Genomic DNA, 21,963 nt, shown 5'->3' with positions numbered 1-21,963 from the left:
TTCAAACCACACATTCTTTCATTCGTGTAGCCCGACATTATGTATGGTAACGCATTTTCTTTATTGAGCTAGTACAAAAACAAAAGTGTTGCTGGAATTTAAAAGAGTCCTTACATATCTTACCGTGTTTCCATACCTGCAATAGTAACCGAGTTGGCCTATGGGCTCCGGACTTTTGCGTCACTCTGCATATACGGTATAACGGCTTCTTGCTGGGAACAAATAGTGGGTTGAAAACAAGGCGGCCAGGCTGCGACATAGCAGCTGGAAGAAAACATAAGATTCTTCTGTACAATTTTACCTGCTTAGACGTTTTTGCCTCACTCTGTCTTCAGGACGAGGAACCATTGCGGCCCACAGACTCAGACCAAAAAAATAAATAAATAGATAAATAACTAAAAACAAAATAAAAATAAAATACTACTACTACTACTACTACTACTAATAATAATAATAATAATAATAATAATAATAATAATAATAATAATAATAATAATAATTATAATAATAATAAACAGTGTAAATTATAACTACATAATATTAACTTACTCTCATAATTTTAAGCATTTTTTTTTAAACTCAAAATCTTATTTACACACAAAATGTTTCTGGGTGTTTCACTGGTACTACTGGTATGTGGACACGCCGTGCATATATGTTGGGGTGTCTTATGTGACTTACGACATTCAAACTGCACATCAGTGTGTTCACAATCGACGCCTGCCAGTTTTAAAAGCGGCTGTATTGGATTTTTTTTAATACGAAAAGGATTGAAGTTTAGACATTCATTTCAAGAAACAATTGTTGGCAATCCTTTTCCTATCTTAAAAATAATAAATCCAATATAGCCGCTTTTTAAACTGGCACGCGATGATTGTGAAGGCTCTAATGTGCAGTCTGAACCTCGCAACATCACATAAGACACCCCAACATACATAGACGGCGTGGCCACATACCAGTAGTAGCAGTGGAACACCCAGAAGCATTCTGTGTGTAAATAAGATGTTGTGTTAATAATAATAATAATAATAATAATAATAATAATAGCAGCTTAAAATTATGAGAGCAAGCTAACATTATGTAGTTATAATTTACACTGTACACTATAATAAATATACATCTATAGAAGTTTATATCGGTTAGTAGTTAAATAAAAATACAAATGTACACTATTCTGGCATTATTTATTTAAATACTCTTCAGCAGCATCTTCATGCTGCTCGTATCATTTGTTTCTATACATTAAGAACAATCTTCTCAAATATCAGAAATTCACATTTTAACTTGTAAACACTTGTTCTAGAAAATTATGCCACTGACACTAATTAAAAAAAATCAACAACAATATTTAATGTATGTTGCTGAAAATATGTTCTACAAATCTACGGCGCATGGGGAATAGATCTTTTCACGAAATGTCACTTTTTGCAACTTTCAAGAAATATCACATTGTTGAATAACCAGAAAACGTATTTGCTTCTTTATAATGTCACTTTTGATTACCACAACTAACTATAAATTCGACGCTGCGAATTGTCAGTTAAAGTTCTGTGGAACTGCAGCTGAATTCTTAACTGATCTTCTTGTTCGTCTCTGTATGACATGTTGAAGCCAAATCCCAATAATCTACGCGATCTCATCGTTAGTTACGTTTCTCTTGTGTTACACAGTTTCTGAAAATAAAAATAATAGGCAGCGTTTAATAACATAATAACAGCAGGGAATGATTAAAGATCAATTATTACATATTAAACTTACAAAAATATTTAAAATGTTTGTGTAGGACCTACAGCAGCTTGTGAAGACAATATTGTGTTACAAAAGTAACATCCTGAAGAAAATGTAAATTGCAAGGAAGACAACAGCTACAGCTGAAAGTGACATACCTTAGACTGTAGCTTAATTACGGACGTTGTAACATGTTGAAGCGGTCACACATTTATTTTTAAAAAGTATAGCATCTTATAAATATTAAACCTAATATTAAAAATAATAATAATAATAATAATAATTTGAAAACATGTGGCAGCATTTGAGTTGATGAAGAACTAGCGTCTCATTCCGAATGCTCTGATCTCAAATCTGGACCCGATCATCCTTTTTCCCTCAGTCGTACCAGGTGAATGCCGAGGTGGTTACTAAGGCCTTGATGACCGCTACCTTGCTTGATTTCTTTCCCCACGGAGCGGCCATACATATTATTTTGCCTTATACAAATGAATAATTTTGATAACGTTGCATTGCAAAGAATACAAAAAATCGCGAATATAGGAATGAATCATGAAATGCTCAAGAACACTATTAACATGACAGAACAATTCAGTAAAAGGATGAAATGAAAGGTAAGGGGAAAAAACAAGGAATGTCCATGTGTGTGCTTTATTGGGTACTTTGTCCTATGTGATGGTGACTTTTGGTACTATTTACCTGTATATATATATGCATCCGTAGATGTAAAAATATCTATGTAAAAACAGGCAAAAGATTTGATTTAGCCTATGCCTTTTTACAAAGTTTTCAATATTAAAACACCGTTTTCTCAAAAATACAATTTTGTGACATTCCTTCTATTTCCCCCTTACCCTTCAAATATACTCTATACATGTTCAACTCTCTCTTCCACGGACGCTTAAATGGAACGTGTCACTGAAGATGGGAAAATTGCGCATCTTGTTAAAATAAGGATTTTCAAAGTGTTTTAAATGTTATAACAGCGCTTGTAGTACGTGTTTTTGGGAAATAAAGTTTACAGGAAGATGATTCTGAGAAGTATTCATGGCACAATAGTATGTATTTAAAGCGAAGAAAAAATAAAAAGGGCGCCAGAAAGTTTTTTTTATAAGAATTTAAACATAGTGTATCCCTCTTCAAATGACAACTTCTATGATTCTTTCCACTCTGAATCTAAGGTACGGCTTTTTTAATGCATTCAGTGCATTCAGAACTTTATAAAGGTCTTACGTTGAAAAGTGGAATCTTTAAGTTTAACGTCCCACGGTTATGCGGTTAGGCTAAAGGAGATGGTGATAATGAGTGAAATGGTGGAATGAAGAAAGTGGGAGGAAACGGGAGAACCCCGAGAAAACACACGAGCACGGTATTTGCCACCACAAAGTCCACACGGCGCGAGCTGGGATCGAACCAGGGACCCCAAGCACTGGAGGTGAACGCTCTACCACTGAGCCACCGCGCCCCCGGGTCTTACGTTGAATGTTGTATATCTTAGCGCGAAAGCCACTAATTCGCCCAAGGAATGTCCAAAATCTAATAAGAACCACTTCCAATCACTTGATCACCTTAATTGGACCAATAATATACCAACGAAAAGCTCAAAAACCCAGGTGGATTTTTCCGGGCTGGGCCCAATTGGGCAAACCCTGAACACAATACAATACACACACACACACACACATATATATATATATATATATATATATATATATATATATATATATATATATATACGCAAATCGCAAAAGAATAATTGTAATCTTTTGGAAAATCTAGTCTGATGGCCCCCTTTAATTTTATATATGCCAGGTGAAATATTTACATGTCGCCTGCCGCAAACCATTTAAGAGAAAATAAGAAAATTAGCGAAAGAATTATAATTTTTCAACAATTATTTCGAGCGGCACGCCAATAGTAAACCTGCAGGCAGAATTAGGTAATGCTCAAGCAGACTGTTTTACCAAATTTTGACGCATTTCTTGCATCTTCCGGTTTCTTTTTGCAGAACATGCACTAAACGAAAAGAAATCCTTAAGTTTAATATCCACGGTCATGCCGGTTAGGCTAAAGGAGACGGTGAAAATGAGAAATGAAGAAAGTGGGAGGAAACGGGAGAACCCCGAGAAAGTCCACACGGCACGAGTTGGGATCGAATCAGGGATCCCAAGCACCGGAGGTGAAGGCTCTATCACTGAGCAACCGCGCCCCCTATCTGAGTCAGGGCAGAAGTACAGCAGGAGGGCCCGAGCGACAGCGTAGCGAGCAGGCACGTCAGCGACAAGGCAGGGGGTACGCATAAACGAGGATGGTGCAAAAACATTTACAATATTTGTAATTGCAATTGTAATTGTAGATATTCTTATCTTCAAAAACAATTAATTTCGATCCTAAAAAAATACCTTTCACAGCTAATACACGAGTGTTACACCGCCTTTCTTTCTTACCTTTACGACAGAAAATAGTGTATGTAGGGCTATTGCCTCTGTTCTGAATTTTTCTTCTTGAATAAATCTTTTCCACACTTTGCGCAGTTGATTTTACGCGCTTCACCATACCATGACTCTGTAGAAACTTTATAATCCTTCTCTCTTTATTACACAATTCTTAAAAAAAAGGTTACATTCGCCAAGCCCTTCTCCCCTGAAAAAAAATCGTAAATACGTCATTAAAATGGTAATATACGCCCAATTATCCCGTCACCAAAATAGAAATGTACGTGCCTACTCCCTACGGAAGCATCCCCTCGGCCCCCCGCCATCACCCTCCCTGACTCGGTTAGATGGCATTCGTGCTTTTTAGTAGCCCCGTAACACAGATTGGTTTGTATTTTTGGGGCTTCTCATCCACACATCAGGAATCAGTATAAATACGCAAATCGTAAAAGAATTGTACTTTTTCGACAATTAATTCTGACGGTCCCCTTGAATTTATAAGTGAAAAATTTATACGTCGCTTGGCGAAAATCATTAAATAGACAACAAGAAGGAAAGTAGCGAAAGAATTATATTTCACTAAGTATTTCGAGCAGTGCTTCTTCCAGACTTGTCTTTGGGAGGGGAGTGGCTCCCCGGAGCAGACCAAAATGATACGTTTATAATAATAACTAGAATAGCACGAGCAATGCCCCCGGAACATTACTTTTGAAAGAAACACTGCTTTCGAGTGGCACACCAGAAGTAAAACTGCACGCAGAATTATTATAACCTGTCATAAAAATGGTAATGTACGCATCTTTTTAAACTCTTTACTTTGAGCAAGGCAGTGATATTATGTCAGTACATAGTATTGCCGAATGAGCATTAGCGAGTGAAGGCGGGTTAGAGCCCCGCAGGGCACGTTGTTTTCTCTTTCCTTCTTGGGAACTGTAACTGCAGAAACCGGTTCAGATCAATTGGTCATTGTCACTGCCTTGACTAAAGTAAAGACTTGCCCGCATATTTTTCCTTTGGAAGTATCCCCTCGCTCTTGCTGACCTCCAACTTCGCAATGCTCTGACTCAGACAGTATTGGTGCGGGAAGCTTCTAGAACACAGGTCCCCCACATAGGTTAATAGATGTTTCTTTTCTGTACCGAAGTAAAATATCTAATTCACATAGTATTGCCGAGCGAGCGTTAGCAAGTGAAGGCGGGTTAGAACCCCGAAGGGCACGTTGATTTCTGTCTTTATTACAGATAAATGGGAAGAGGAACCTGTGTTCTACAACCCTGATTATTGGTGTTTTTTAGTGGCCACGTAGTACAGGCTGATTTATATTTTTTGCACTGTAGTTTTTACGTCATACATCCGGCAACGTATATATATACGCAAATCATAAAAGAACAACTATACTTTTTCGACAATTACTTCTGACGCTCCTTTTGAATTTTATCTATTCCATGTGACGTATTTCAAATCGCCTAGCACAAATCTTTAGGAGACTATAAAAAGAAAATTATTACAAGAATCTACTTTTCAGCAATTATTTCGACTGGTGAGCCAAAAGTAAACCTTCACGGTATTTTATGTATAGAGATAAAAAATAGAAATCTAGCATTTCATACCTTTATTAATTTGTAAACATAAATTTCTCGATAATACATAGTATACATGAGAACCCCCTAATCTGCGTATCTTCTGTGTTCTATTACGATTTCTACATGAAATATCATAAATTTTCTACGTAGTGCAATATAAGAAGTACCCATGTGCACAAGACATGCGATATGCGTTAAATCCCCCCTTCCACACACACATAGTCATATATAAAGTACAAGGGCACTACGCATGCAGATATAAAGTACAGGTACGTTCTTTTTTTATTTTCGTATCAGTCGATAAGTAAATAAAAGTCGCTTTGTTACCTCCTTTGTAAGTTCGTACATACTCAATGAATAATCCCTAAAAGTATGAGCGTCCTGCTTATTCGGGAACTGATGCAGCTTCATGTAGGTATACTATACAGGCACTCAATCACTTATACAGACAATAAAACTAAATTATTTTATGTAATCGTTATACTTACCGACCTTTCTTCTCTTTCTTTCTTTCTTCTTCACTATTAACAGTGTTGAGGTGTGCCTCCGACTTCGGAAAAGTCTTATTTTAGGCTACAAGTGTTATGTTTGGTAGTATAACTCAGCTGATTATTTCCGTAAGTTCCCATATATCTTCTTCAGTTAAAGGAATATTACGAGCAATATACATAATCATCGTCTTCAATATTACTTTTTCTATATAAAGATATCTTCTTCAACATGACTGAATATACTGAGATTTATTTTATTTTATTTATTTAATTTTTAAATATTCCTTCTTCTCTTGACTTGTGAATTCAACATAGCGCGCAAGGAATGATGGTACCTTTGATAAACAAATGACGGTTGATGTAGCAATGCTAATTAACAATCTCACACACTGGATATCAAAAATTTCAAATTTTTAACAAATATATTTCTTTGGTGCTGCTATAATTAGTATAATGATTGGTAATAATGCTACTATGATACTCTCGTGAGAGAATTTATTCAACATTTGATAAAATATTCTGGAAATAATTCTAAAATATTGCATGAAAATATTTCATTTAAGTTACAGGACAAGATAACAAACACATTTCCATACAAAATTAATAGGAGTTTTAAAAATATTTCTTATATTACGAACGAATTTATTTTTAAAATATTCGAAATTTTTTAAAAATTATATTTCATATGTTTTCTTGTAACAATAGAAAAGAATGTAAATGACATGTTGGAAAACATTTTATTCAGTTTATATACCTATTCTGTTTCCTTTATCATGTATGTAAAACATTTTTTGTGTTACTTAGAAAACATTTTCTCTCTCAACTAGGGGTAAAAGTACGGGGGGACGCCGCCCCCACCTCGAGAAAATATATACGGCGTCTACCCAGTTCCTAAAAAAAATTACAATGGGCAAAGATAGACAGGGTGTACGGCGTGACGTCATCCGCTACCTACCGTCCTCCAACCTTTTCAGATCCACTTTTACCCCTGCTCTCAACATTGAAAACAGATTACATTACATTCAACACAATACTTCTATTACAATTTGTGAAAATTTTTTCATACATTATTTTCCTACTTACGTTCTAAAAATGCACATCCTGTTCAGTGGCATATTTACGATTTTGTTTCGTGGAGGGAATCTTTGCTAACTTTATTCCTGAAAATGTGAAAATTGTGCAGGATATTTCATTTACTTTAATATAGTAAAACAATTTCGGGGGAGGATTAAGCCCGGAAAGCTTATTTAACGCCACTGCTTCCCGTAGTTAATTAAATGATCTCCAAACACATTTTAAAAAAATAGTTCCGGCATATATTTGGGATACTTCTCAGATATAACAAGGAATATGTTTTCTCCAGTAACGGAAGAGTATATTCTGAAAACATGTAAACATGTTTCTATAATAGACCTATATCAGAAAATGTTGTTCACTAAAGACACAAAATATCTTCCAATACACAATGGAAAACATTTTCTATTCATTTTTAATGTTTTCTTTTACCTGTTTTAAAGTTTTATATTCAAAATTCCATAAAATATTCTGGAAATAATACTAAAATATCATACGAAAATATTTAATTTAAGTTATAGGAGAAGATTACCAAAATACATTTGTAAAAATTAAGTAAACCTTTTTAAAACATTTCTGAAAAATATTTCTTATATTACGAAATAATTTATTTTTAAAATATTCTAAAGGTTTTTAAAAATATATATTTAATACGTTTTCTCGTAAAAATAGAAAATATTACAAATAACGTATTAGAAAACATTTTTTAAATATGTGGAATATATTTCGTTTGATTGCTTTCCGTATCATATATGGAAAACATTTTTAGTATCATTTCGAAAATATTTCCCTTCTCAACAGTGAAAACATATTAAATTAGATCCAAAACAATATTTCTAATATATTTTGTGAATATTTTCCTGGTTTTACTTTCCGGCAAGCATTCTCAAAATGTACTACAGGTAATTTCTAAAATATTTTACAAACATTTTTGGGAAAATATTTTCGGGAAATATTCGGAATCCATTGGGGAAACCAGCATGGAAATCTTCAGAGAAGGAAATCCTTTTGGAAACCAAGGAAAATATTTTCTTTTGATTGAGAAAATATTCCTTGCTTTGTGGGTATGTGGTGTTGTTCCGAATTTATTTTTTTCTTCCTTCTTTCTTTTTCTCCGTACCGACGATGCTATTAGTGTGCAAGAGTCTGGATTTAAATAGCGTTGTCCTCACTGTTCTATAATTGTAGCGTAAGAAAGGAATTTATCGGCGACCCAATTTTTTTTCTTTCCTTTCCACTATGAACAAAGGTGTAAGTGATTGGTGCAACTTGTACAACATAGCCTAATGGTGACTTCCTAGTCACGAGTCTATAATGTCGTTACGAGTTTACTTATTCAGCCAGAATTCTAATTACTGTACATCTGATCGTTTCAAGTTGGCTACCCAGTCATAGAATCGAATTAGCATAAAGTGTATCGCCTCAAGTTGACGACCCAGCCAGGATCTCACCTGCTGCGCCTCAAGTTGGCGAACGCAGCTGTAGGATTATTTTATTGTCTAAAATGTCACACTATTTAGTTGTTGTCGTGTTATGCGGGAAGAAATGAGTGATAGAGACTGTCGCGTTGGTGTTGAAGAGATATATTGGATAGAGCTCACATATGTTCATTAGATTTATAAATAAGTAAGTAAGATGTCGGCTGAGTCGAGGAATCTCCTCCTAATGGAGATGATATTATTTACGTTTGTTGTAGTGAGCCTCTTGCTGCCGCGGAACAAATTGATTCTGATAAGAAGCGTGCTATATCTTGTGACAGGTGTCACGAATGGTCACACTTTGTTTGTGTTAAAGGATACTTCTAGTGTTTTTGAAGCTGTTAGCTCAGATTCTTTTGTTTGGATTTGTCCTAAATGTGACGCACATACTTCTCCTGAAGTGTTGGAGCTTGAGAACGAATCACCTCCCAAACATTTTTCTTCGCCCAAGTCCCCGCAAGGAAGCGAAAAAGGGACAGAGCAGGCGAATGAACTCGCTGAAATGTTCGCTCTTGTTTTGAGTAAGATAGAAGAAAGTAATCCTAATACTAATAGTAAAGTAGAAAGTATAAAGGAAAGTAACGAAGCTATAATGCTAGAATTCAGGAGGGCATTGTTGAGAATGTACATAGCCTTTCCACTACTATGCAAAAGATTGATGAAAGAATAGGTAGTGTAGAAAATCTCTGTACTTCTCTAATTGTTAACCAAAGGGATTTGCAAGTGCAGTTAAACAATATAAAATTAGAAGTTGATAGTAATAAGTCGTGTATTGAGAATAATAAGTCGTGTATTGAAAATAATAAGTTATACATTGAGTCTGTTAAGTCGTGTGTTGAATCTGTGGAATCTCGTGTTGAGGCTGAGTCTCATCATAAAACATTAAAGGTTGTTTTTGATAAAATAAAAAAAACTTGAAAATGAAAATGATGAGGTAAAAATTGAACTAGAAGGGGTAATACTAGTCAATCTAAGCTTTTCTCTGAAGTGTTAACTTTGATTAATAAAGTGGATAAATTACAGAAACCCAAATTTACGTCAGTTGAGTGTGGGAACCTGAGTAAGGAAGGTGTCCCCTGTAAACGTCCTTGCATTAGTGTTGACCCTCCTTTGTCGTTTTCTGAGTCAAGGGATAATTTGCCTGTTAATACTATTGTTGGCACATCTGCTGAACGCAATGTGTTTGTTACTAGTTCTGTTAGTCATTCAAGTAAACCTGTGTTTGTGCAATCAGAACCATATATTAAATATGAGTGGCCAGCTAGCCCTAGTGAAACTTAAGTGGTTGTCAGTGCTTTAAATACTTTTCCAAATGTCAATTCTTCTGTTTATTATAATAATAATGTAAGTAATAGTACTCGTACTACTGACACTGTCACATGGTCGGTGTCGAAAGGGATCACTTCTTGTGTTGGTAATAGCCCACCGGTGTTTAATACTAGCTATTTAAAGCCTAGTTATGATCCTAGTGTTTTCCACACTACTATTGTACCGAATAGTCAAATACCGTGTAACAGTGTTGCCACCTTCAGTGGTATAACACCAAGTTCATTGCCCTTTGCGATTAAACAGAAAGATTTACAATCTTTTCCTTCGTATTCTGGGGATATTAAACCTGAAGCCCCAAGGAAGTTTTTAAGGGATCTTGAGAAATGTTTAAGTATGTATTCACTTACTGATGGAGACCGATTACGGGTCGTAGAACATTGTATGGTGCGAGCCGCGTTTGCTTGGTAAAGCTCAGTAGCTCCTGAAATCAAAACTTATCAAGACTTTGTGCGTCTTTTTAAGAATCAGTATTGTTCGCCTCAGATAGAGCGTGCACAGAAGAAGTCGTTGCAATCTTTGCGTTATGATAAGACAAAATTCGCTTCATTGTTAGACTACATTTGGTTTGTAGTTGAAAGTTATTACAATATATGTGAAACCCCGAGTACTTCGGTACTTGCGGAATTAATTTTGAATTGTTTACCGCCTAGGGGCATGCGTTTGCTGTCTGTTCAGCAATATAATAGTGTTGATGAATTAATGAGTAAAGTAGCGTTATTATCTGGGATTGAGGATACTTCCATGCATGAAGTTAGGCCTCCGACAAAGAAAGTATTCCCTAAGCATCCTAAAGTTATTAATCGTAATTCAGAACATGTTGACAGTAGCTGTCAAACTTAATTTTTAAGCTATGCTCAAACTGAAAGTAGAAATAATAATAACAATAACAATAATAGTAATAATTATCTGTATAATAATCGATATCGAGGGAATGGTAGAAACCGTTATCGTGGAAGAAATCGAGGACGTAACGGAATATATCAAAATAATGACAGGAGACGAGATGAGGCATCTTTCAATCCAAAGGAAGATCAGCCTTCATCTACTTCGGAAAACTAAGGTCGCAGTCTTTTCCGAACACGGGGGGAAACGACTGCTGTATTTCTCCAGTCCCGTAGCCAAGTGAACTTTGTGGTGGACAAAAACCGTGCTCGTGGGTTTTCTCGGGGTTCTCCCGTTTCCTCCCACTTTCTTCATTCCACCATTTCACTCATCTCTCATCATCACCGTCTCCTTTAGCTTAACCGGCATAACCGTGGGACGTAAAACAAAGATTTCATTTCACCATATAGTTGACTAAATTGCAGGTTTGCTCTCGTAGGGAATGTTTCATGACGAGATTGACAAGTAATCTATCCCAGATCAATCGTATTCACAAGGAATATTGACTGAAAAGCCATATTTGTTAAATTGAAATTTGAAGTGCAGACATGCAACAAAAAATGGATGAGTGTATTGTTGGTTGTACCAAGGTTTAGGATTCTGTATATAGTGTTAAATAATAATTCAACTCTTAGGTATTTTTCAATTTAACAAGTAAGCAGGAAATGAGAGGGAGATCTACTGTCAAGTCTAACAGAAAGATAAATCTACCAGAGAAATTCACAAGTTTTTTTCAGAACTGAACAGTGTCTAGCAGTGCCAGTTCCTACAATGATGAACAATCGTTGCAATGTCATTTTTTCCTTATAATTATGGATAAAATCGACATGAAATTTACAAGCAATTCTTTTCTTACTTCTATGAGTATATGAGTATATTTTTGGTACAATCAGACGCTTTTCTGAATTTTCACGTAGCTATTCCATTCACCAAATCATATTCATGTGATCTTACATCATTGAATTCTGAAATGCAAATATTATCCAAAACTTCAAAACGATGCGAGGAAGGTGGGGCAAAGTAGTTCATTTATTGGATTTCATCCGTTCTTAAGGAAGTAGATGTTGTCATTCCATGAAGTACATAAACGGACAACAATTTCTCTGACAATACCAGTTTTCAGCTCTGGATGTGAAAGAATGTTTTCTTTTCTGAAGCAAATTAAGTGTCTTGCTCAGAATCATCATCATCATACGTGTTCTGCCCTTACTGGCAGGTCACTTGCAGCAGCTAAGAAGCTTCCATGCTCCACGGTCCTCCGCTAACCTCTTCGTCTTCACGTATGATCTTTCCGTTTTTATATCATCCATTGATTGTAGTCTCCTTCGCCCTCTGCCTCGTTTTCCCGCCACCATACTTTCTATGACGTCATGATACAATTTCTTTTTAGGCAATGTCCCAACCAGTTTCTCTTCCTCTTCTTAACAATATCAAAATGTGTTCTTTTCTCCCCCACCATTTCTAACACTCTCTCATTCGTTTTCCGCTCGACCGAACTAATTCTTTCCATCCTTCTCCACACCCATATTTCGAATGCTTTCAGTCGTTTTCCATCAATTTTACGTAATGTCCACGTTTCCACCCCATACAGTACAACATTCCATACGAAGCATTTTAGAGTCTTTTTCTCAACTCGCTATTTAATGTCCCACAAAACAGACTTTACATTCTCCTAAAGGCTTCTTTTGCCATTCCTATCCTTGCTTTTATTTCACGTTCGCACTTCATGTCATTACTAAGAATACTACCAAGGTATCGAAAATTATTCACTTATTTCGTTTTCTCCCCTCCCACTTTTATATTTGACACAGACCTCTTCGTTCCAATCACCATAGTTTCTGTCTTTCTAACATTTATTTTCATCCCGCATTCTTCAATGCCCATCCTCAGGTATTCTAACATTTTATTGATTTCCTTTTCAGATTCTGCAACAAGTGCCATATCGTCTGCAAATCTTATGCATCTAATCATTCTACCTACTACCGAAAAGCCGTCATCATCATAGAAACTCTTTTTCACCATCTCTTCTAGATAGACATGAAATAGTGTTGGCGAGAGGCAGCATCCTTGTCGAACTTCCCTTCCCATCGCACTCTCTTCCGTCAGTTCTTCCCCTATCCTAACACTTACTTGTTGGTTCATGTATAACTTTCTTGTGAGTCTTCGATCTTTCCATTCCAAACCTATCTTCTTTAGAACTCCCAACAACAATTTCTAATTCACGCGGTCAAAAGCCATTTCTAGATAGATAAATACAACGTACACCTCTTTTAAGTTTTCTATAAATCTTTCACCGATCGTCCTTAATAATCCAATAGCATCTCTTGTACCCTTACGTCTTCTGAACCTGAACTGCTCCTCCTCAACTTCTACATTTGTTCTTCCATATAACCTTCTGTTCAGTATTCAGAGCAAAATTTTAGCTGCATGAGATATGAGACTAATAGTTCTTTTATCCTCACATCTCATTGAGTTCGATTTTTTAGCCATCGGTATCATGATCTTCTTCAGGAAGTCTTTGGGTCACTCCTCTGTCTCGTGTATTTTATTGCATAGTCGGGACAATTCTTTCTTTCCCTTGTCTCCTATATTTTTAATGAATTCGATTGATATATTATCTATCTCGGTTGTCTTTCCATTCCTAATCTCGAATACATCCTTTTCACACTCATCCCGAAGAATACTAAATCCTTTATCATCCTCGCCTACTTCATTTTCTACTTCAACATTTAGGCTACACGGTCTCTCCGTACTCTCATATAAGTTTCCCACGTATTATTTCCATCTTTTTATGACCTCATTTCTGTCGCTGACTACCTTCCCATTTTTGTTTTTACTGTCATCGTAATACACCCTTGTTTCCTCCGAAATTCCACGTATTTCACCTCCTTATACATTCCTCATATTTCCCAACTCTTTCTACTTCTTCTTAGTCCTCGCATTTTCTTTTGTAAAACTCTTACCTTGCTCTGTCTGTTTCTCTCCGTAACTCATTATTCATATTTCTCTACATCTTTCTGCCCTCTTCTGTATCAACCTGTTTCCACGTCTTCCTTTCCCTTATTTTCTGCAACATCTGCCCTGTAACCCATAGTTTCTTAGCCATTTTGTGTTCGCGGTAACCCACTGCTTCTTCTGCAGCCTGCTGTAAGCGAAGTTTTATGAATTCCCACTGTGCGTTACTATCTGTGCCTATTCTTTTCTGGTTTGAATATTTTTCTTCGAATTTTTCAACGAAAAGTTTTGTTATTTCCTCGTTTTTCGCCTTTTCAGTATTCAACACTTTGTTACCTACTTTTCTTCTGTCTACATTTTTCAGTTGAATATCTACTTCGGCCAGCACGAGATTATGATCAGAGAAAATATCAGCCCCGGAAAGGGTCATCGCTTTTTTTAAGCTATTCCGGTACCTGTCCTGAATCATAACATAGTCTATTTGATATCTTCCACCGTCTATTGGTGACTTCCGTGTATATCTTCTTCTCTTGAGCTGATTGAACCAAGTGTTCCCAGTTACTAGTGAATTCTGTGTACAGAAATTCACTAGTTCCTCTCCCCTTTCATTTCTTTCACCTATACCATATTTGCCTACGATACTATCTTCCTGTTTTCCTCCCACAGCTGCACTGAAATCTCCCATTACAATTACGCATGCACCCTTCTTCTCCCAATCTATAATTTCTTTTATTTTCTCATAATTTTCGTCTATTTCTTCATTTGCATGCGAAGTCGTCGGTACATATGTCTGTATCACCACTAGATCCTTCGCTTTCCCTTTAAGTCTTAACATCATAACTGCATCATCAATAAATTGCTCAGAATAGATTGGTGGATATAAGATGCTGAACGTATTTTACTATTCTGGGGAAAGGAAAAGAACGTAAACTTCTTGTGTTGTCGAAAGTGTTGGATATGTTCTCTGTAGCGCATGACAAGAAAGGAATTACGATTTATTAACGAAGGTATACTTTTGGTCTACTATTATTTCCATAGGGACATGTAGTGTGCTGTACAATCATCAAATGTCCTCCCTTTACCATTTTCCGGTACAACTTCGAAATATCAAAACAGACTACAGTGAAACCTCTGAATAACGGACACCAATGGGACGGGAATTTTTGTCCGTTACAGAGAGGTTACAAAAAAATAATTTTCTCAATGGTAATTGTATGCAGTAATATACAGTAAATACATTATGTATGATCGTAAAAACGTAAAGTTCAATATGAAAATACTCTATTAAGTACGTACTTGAATTACTGGTTCGGATGAAGGAGAAATTCATTTCTGCTAAATAATATTATTGTTGGGAAATGTATTAATATGTTCGTATACTGCAAATGATAATGCGTGTATGGTAAGTTTCATAAGGACATGTCATCACCCTGTAAAAAATCCATGAATTCACTTACCGGCTATATTAAAAGTAAAAATTGCTTTAAAAAGTATGCAATATTATGGTTAAATACTGAAAATATGGAGAAGCAACTCAAAATTTCTTGGGGAAAAGTCTGCAGTAGTTCTCTGCCGTGTGCATCTTACGGACACTAGTTTCTGTTCGAAATTTGCTTGCAACTGTTGGATCAATTGGAGAACTTCTATTTCACAGCGATTAATGGCAAATTTCTTTAATTGTTTAACTGTTTGAGACACCAATTTGTACAAAAGAATTCTTTTCTTTTCCAAAAAAAGTGAGAGAGAAAACATTGCTCATTGAAAAATGTTATCGCAAAATAAACAATGTTTCTTTTGTTATCTATGAAATTGTCGGGAAAGATGCAAGACCCAGAGGAAAAACCACTAAATTTGTTAGGGAAGGTAAGATCCGCATAGAATTCTTGACCATACAACTAACCCTGCATGAGTGTTAGTGCTTATTGAAGATTTTCTAGAATTTCCACCAGAGAGCAGTTTATTGCAGGCAGAAAAAAAAGAAGCATTTCAAGTTCAGCTTGAAGTTGTTCTGTTTGATGATAAATACACCTGTGGGGAAAAGACTTTTCTGTCTACTGTCAAATATCGCAGAACCAAGAATAATTCCTGTCCGTTATGAAGATGTTAATGAAACGTTTGGGGTAAAAAAGGACTGTCCGCGTTCGTATCTAAGAGTGTCCGTAAAAGGGAGGGTTTTGTTCCGTAAGAGAACATATATTTTTGCCGGGACAAAAAAATCTGTCCGTTAAGGGAAGTTTCACTGTACTACGTATAATATAGAAGAATGTGATACTTGTAGTATATGTAGAAGTCATTCTCTTTATTTTCAGGCTGTCAAAAGTTACATTGAAATATATTTCATGAACAGACGTTACTTTAGTTGATAGTTCAAATAAGATTAATTTACAATTATGTAATATGAAAACAACAACGTAATTCACGTTGTACTCTATGTAAGTCAAAGATCATACAAATATCATTTTTTGTACCCGAAAATAGCAGTCCCATAAAATATCTCTGCCCCTTCGTTGCCCCCATGAAAATTAAAGCTCGTATCGTCACTGGTAGTGTTGCTGAAGTTCAACAGATTCCAATCTAACCTTGCCCAAAAACGAGCAAACGCTGCAGGATTGTGTGCAGTCAAAGATATACGCAATGTTGTGGCCTAAGGTGTTAGCTCTTTCTGAAAGATTAGTCTGTAACACCATTCACAGATAAGGCACATATAGCAACAAAACTATTACCAATAAGAGAGTGAACCCGACGCTGTATCGTACGGGCGGTCAACAACTGAGGGTGGAAGCATATTTTTCCAGCTTTGGCGTTTCGAGAGTTTTATAACGCGTTATGAAGAATCTAATTATATATTAACCACCTGTTGAGTGATATAGAGTAGTTGTTATTTGTGAAACGAATGATAGTGAATCTAATGTTTAGTTATGGGATATTAAGTGTTCTGACCAGACCTTCTGATACATATACACGTGCACCACGCATTGTACAGTATAAATTCATGCTGCCATAATGAAACGAAAATAAACTAAAAATACACAAGTTATTCATTATTGGGAGTAAAGAATAGCTAGCAAAATAATAAGTACTTGCTTCACACTTCAAATTACCTATAATATTATTGTTTAGGTGAAAGTATATAAATCGATATTTACCCGTATCATTGTTTACCAATCTGTACATGTCCAGTGGTATGACCATAATTTTATATACAAAAAATATAAGAAAGCTAAAGTCATCCGTTTTTGAAAGTGAGGAATAAATAGTAAGGTAAGTAGATACCTCATGTTTCCTAGTGTTTACAATATTATCGCATAGAAAACCAGCAACGTATTAGTTGATATTCAGTGACATCTGTATCTATTTATTTACACGTACAAAGTATTACATTCATCACCACATCTGGAGAAATATTATAAATATAAGGTGACCTGTTGGGAGAAGAGAGATATCAACAATAAAATGTTAATATAACACATTGTATTTCACGATTTTGATTAAATTTTATATTTTAAAGGGTGCATGGAGTCGACGTTCATCACTATCTATTTGTTTTGTTCGTTTGTTCAGTTGTCCATTTCTGTTCAAGTACATATAATAAATATTAGAACTGGAGGAACAATGTTACTAGGGTACTTCTCATGAACTATAGTGATTGTCTCATTCAATAAATATGTTATAATCATAAGAGCCTTGTGTGTTTTTCTATTGATAATACTAATATTCTTAAGAAGGTATCCTCTCATAATTTATATCTTCATTCTCAGTGGATTAGGGTTAATCGTAATTGCGTGATTACCTGCTGGTTATCCAGGCAGGATTCAATTTCACGTACAATATAATAAATACAATTCATTTATTACATCAATTTTAGTACCAGGTGTTTCATACTCGGGTCATAAACGAAGCAAGCGTGAATTTAATGTGAGTCATGTAGTATGTGAATATTAATAAAATACTATATTCATCATTCTATAAACCAGTCAGTCAGAATTAGTGATTGGCAGTGGGAATAATCCCAGTAAGGAAGGAAAATAAAAATTAGGAATATTCCCGTTTTTTTTCTTAGTATATAAATTACCGGGAAAGAATTTATATCTATTTCTTTACCTTAACTTTCAAATTATAAGAAGCATATAACTAATTACTTTATTTTCATTTATTATGATCTACTTGTAGGTTTTAAATAATTTGAAGGTTAAAAAAATAAAATTCTTTGACTATACTTTACATAACTAATAATATGATTTTTTAAATTCCATTTGCGTTTGCACTAGAAAGTAGAGAGTGGTAATTTACAAACGATGAAAAGGAACCAGTTAGTAATGTAGAAATTATGTAGAAATATAGATGAAATACTATCATTAAACCACGAACCACCGCTAGTAATAGACGTCGGTCTGTCTCCTGTCTCTGACTGGAATTTCTGATAATGTACTAGGACTTCTCTTACATGTGAATAAACGCATGAACTTTTGAGAAATAGGTAGGATGAAAGGTCGTGTGTGGCGATGTTAGTATAAAATTAAGATAGGTCAGTATGCTGCAAATATTGTGAACATAAATATGTAAGGGGAAATGTTAATAAAATGGTGAAACATGTGTCTTCTGGAAGTTATCCAAACTAATTTGTTTATAACATTTAAAAATATATGTTTATAATATCAGTAGTAGAATCAAGTTTAGAAACTCCACTTACATATAAATTTAAACTGTTTAGTGGTGTAAAAGTATTTGGAGTTATTATACCATTTTTTCCCACACATTTACTCACATAGAACATATTGTAAGTAAACATACATTAATGAATACTCTCTAAATATAATAACATGTTAATAAAATAACATAATACCGTTCAGAATATAGATTTTAAAGAATCCTCGGGGGACAACAGTAATAATATACTGTGATAAAAAATCTACTTTGATTTTGAAATCACAATATACTAAAAGAATGCAATTTTCTTTGTGATTGTACATAAATTCCCTGAAAATTTCCATTTTGGGGAATCTTTCCAGGGCATGTTCCCTAAAAATATCTTCCCGTGGAATTTGCCAGTCATTATCCCTGACTCGAATTTCTGTAGAGATACTCGGATTTCTCTTATGTGTGAATTAACGCATGAAATTTCGAGAAATAGGTAGGAAGAAAGGTCGTAAGGTCATGTGGCAATGTTACATGCAAAAGTGTAAAGAAAAGTCAGTATCTTGCAATATTGTGAACATAAATATATATGCGCAAATGTTAATAAAATGTTGAAACACGTGTCTTCCCGGGAATTTACCCATCACTAGTCACAATATACATGCGTACAGGGCTCCAAAACTGGAGACTGCAAATACGAGTCTGGCGCCTAGATAATATAATCTTAAATGCGTACTACTATGCATCCTATTGGTGGCAAAGCGGAACTCTTATATAGACAGGTCGCGAATGGCAGCTTGATATTTTAGTTTGAGGAAAAGCGTTTGGGTAAATTTTAATTCTGCGAGATACAATAAATTCCCTGATGACGATACAATGGTGAGTTAGACCTAAAGTGTTAAATTCTCCGTATAATATATATAAGACTATTATAGCAACCTTTACACATATCTCCTGAGAAAGTCAGAAATTTATTATTTGTAACCAAACGCCAGTCAAGTGTCAGTCCAAGTCAACGTACTCTGGCGCACAAGGTATACCGTAAAAACCCTACGTTTGAAACAATATAAATTACAATGATTAAATTGTCATCAATATAGGATTCAGCCACGGAAGCACAAAATCTCATTGTCGAATGTGCTACTATCAGGAGGAACACCGCAATGAGATAAGTGTAATAAAAGGTGACTTTTTTTAAAACTCACTGATTTCATTTGGGTCTGGAATTTTTAACTGATGTTCGATTTCCATATGGTTTTTGGCAGATGATCAAGTAAGAATGGGAGTTTTGTGAGATTATGTTTAATGGTTTAAATTCATCCGAAGTAATACCGACAATGTTTCAAGAAAAACATCAAATATTTGCCAGTGTACATTTGAACTGGAATGTGATTTTGGACTTTTGAAGCGAAATCGCAGAATAAAAATTAAGTGTTAGTGGTAATACCCATAAAACACACATAGAATTGCTATAGTCAATTTCTTGCGACAAACAACAATGAGATTTCTTGGGCTAGCTACGGTACCATAACTGATATGTTCCACAACATCAGTCTGCGGGGTCCTATGATTCCCTATCTCACTCAGAGATAGTCCTGTTTATTCCCATTTATTCACTAGTGGCCATATTATATTTCTGTCTGAGCAGAATGTGGAGGTAATTTGATTCTAAATGCTCTTTGCGTGGAACAGCAGATTCCGTTCTCCAAAATCTTTTAATGATAAACTCATGTTGCTCCAAAGAGTATACTATTCTCTATGTGTCGTGATCTTACTCACACATTAACACAGAACTGTATAGCACAATTCCCAATACACCAGCCAAGCTTGCTGTTTTGTATTAACCTTGGCAACGTGCTATCTAAGAAAAATATCCACACCGCACCACATTTCATTCTAATTGTATGGTACACTGGCGAATATTTGCTGTTTTCTTTGACGCATGCGCGATATTACTCTGGGTGAATCTAAACCAGTAAACATAGTTCGATAAATTTTCCATTTTTCTTTGATCATTTGCCACAAACCGCGTGAAAATTGTACTTCAGTTAGAAATTCTGAACTTAAATGAAATCCGTAAGATTTAAGAAAAAAAAAACCCTGTATAGTATCGAAACACTCATATCGGAAACTTCAGCACACGATATCAATTTGTTCTTTAATAACGACATACTCGAATCAAGCATGTTTCATTAGGCAACAGAACAATTACATCATTATAGGTTTTGCCAGATGCACCAAGATTTTCCACTAGTTATTAATTTCGCGTCTTAGTAAGAGCGAATGCACTTAAGGGTTTAATAAAACCATGTTTCTGAAATTTAGTGTGCCATTGCCCCAAACCATCCTAGACCCTGCGAGCTAAGGAAGTCTTCTAATATTTGGGCCACAAATGGGAAAGTCTCCATGTAGTAGGACCCGCTACAAGACGGTTACCTGCACTAAGAAGGGCCAAGAGTAAGTTAGAAATTTCCTGGCTACACCAGTTCTTATCAAATTTGTCACATTTAAGATATAATTTCATAAGATTAACTTACTTATCACATTGTACCAGTACTTATGAATTTTAAAGTGCATTACGTACTTTATGAAAAAATTGTAAGAACGGAATGGAATTATACCTAATCCTGCTGAATGAACTTTCCAATTTTATAACTTATATAGAATTTAATAGCCCTATCGCATCTTCTGGAGTATGTTTTCATGTTTTCACATTTTCGCCCTATATCTTAGAAATCAATATGTAAAGACTATGTTAAAAATGGCATGTATAATGTAACTCAAGATTACGTACTTTATGAAAAAATTGTAAGAACGGAATGGAATTTTACCTAATTCTGCTGAATGATTTTTTCAATTTTATAACTTATATAGAATAGCCCTATCGCATCTTCTAGAGTATTATATGTTTTCATGTATTTACATTTTTGTTCTGTATCTTAGAAATCAATATGTAAAAACTATGTTAAAAATGGCATGTATAATGTAACTCAAGATTTGTCGCATTTATTCCATTTTCTCTAGATTTATGGATAAAATTCTGTTATTGGTGAGCGAAAATAATAGAAAACAAACAGTTCATGAAGATATTTTCAAAATATATAAGAAAGCAAAAAATATAAGCAAAAAGGAAAATTATAGTCGGTTTTGTGTGTCCCGGCAGTCATGCTTTCCACGGACATTTGCAGTAGCAGAGCGCGATTGAAAAGGGAAATTGACAATTTCCAGTAAATTAACTGGAGCAAGAAATTGCAAATTAGACTAAAATATTGAATTTCTTGGTTTGAACCTAGTGTTTACATTACCTGCCAAGTATAAATTAGTTTGTAACCATGATTTCAGATGCAAATAGTAAAATAAAGAGCAAAACTCT

Source organism: Thermobia domestica, chromosome 18 (genome assembly GCF_964235325.1).
Source record: "Thermobia domestica chromosome 18, izTheDome1.hap1.1, whole genome shotgun sequence".
Lineage (NCBI taxonomy): Eukaryota > Metazoa > Arthropoda > Insecta > Zygentoma > Lepismatidae > Thermobia > Thermobia domestica.
The sequence above is the reverse complement of the archived record's forward strand: the minus strand, read 5'-3'. Positions refer to the sequence as shown.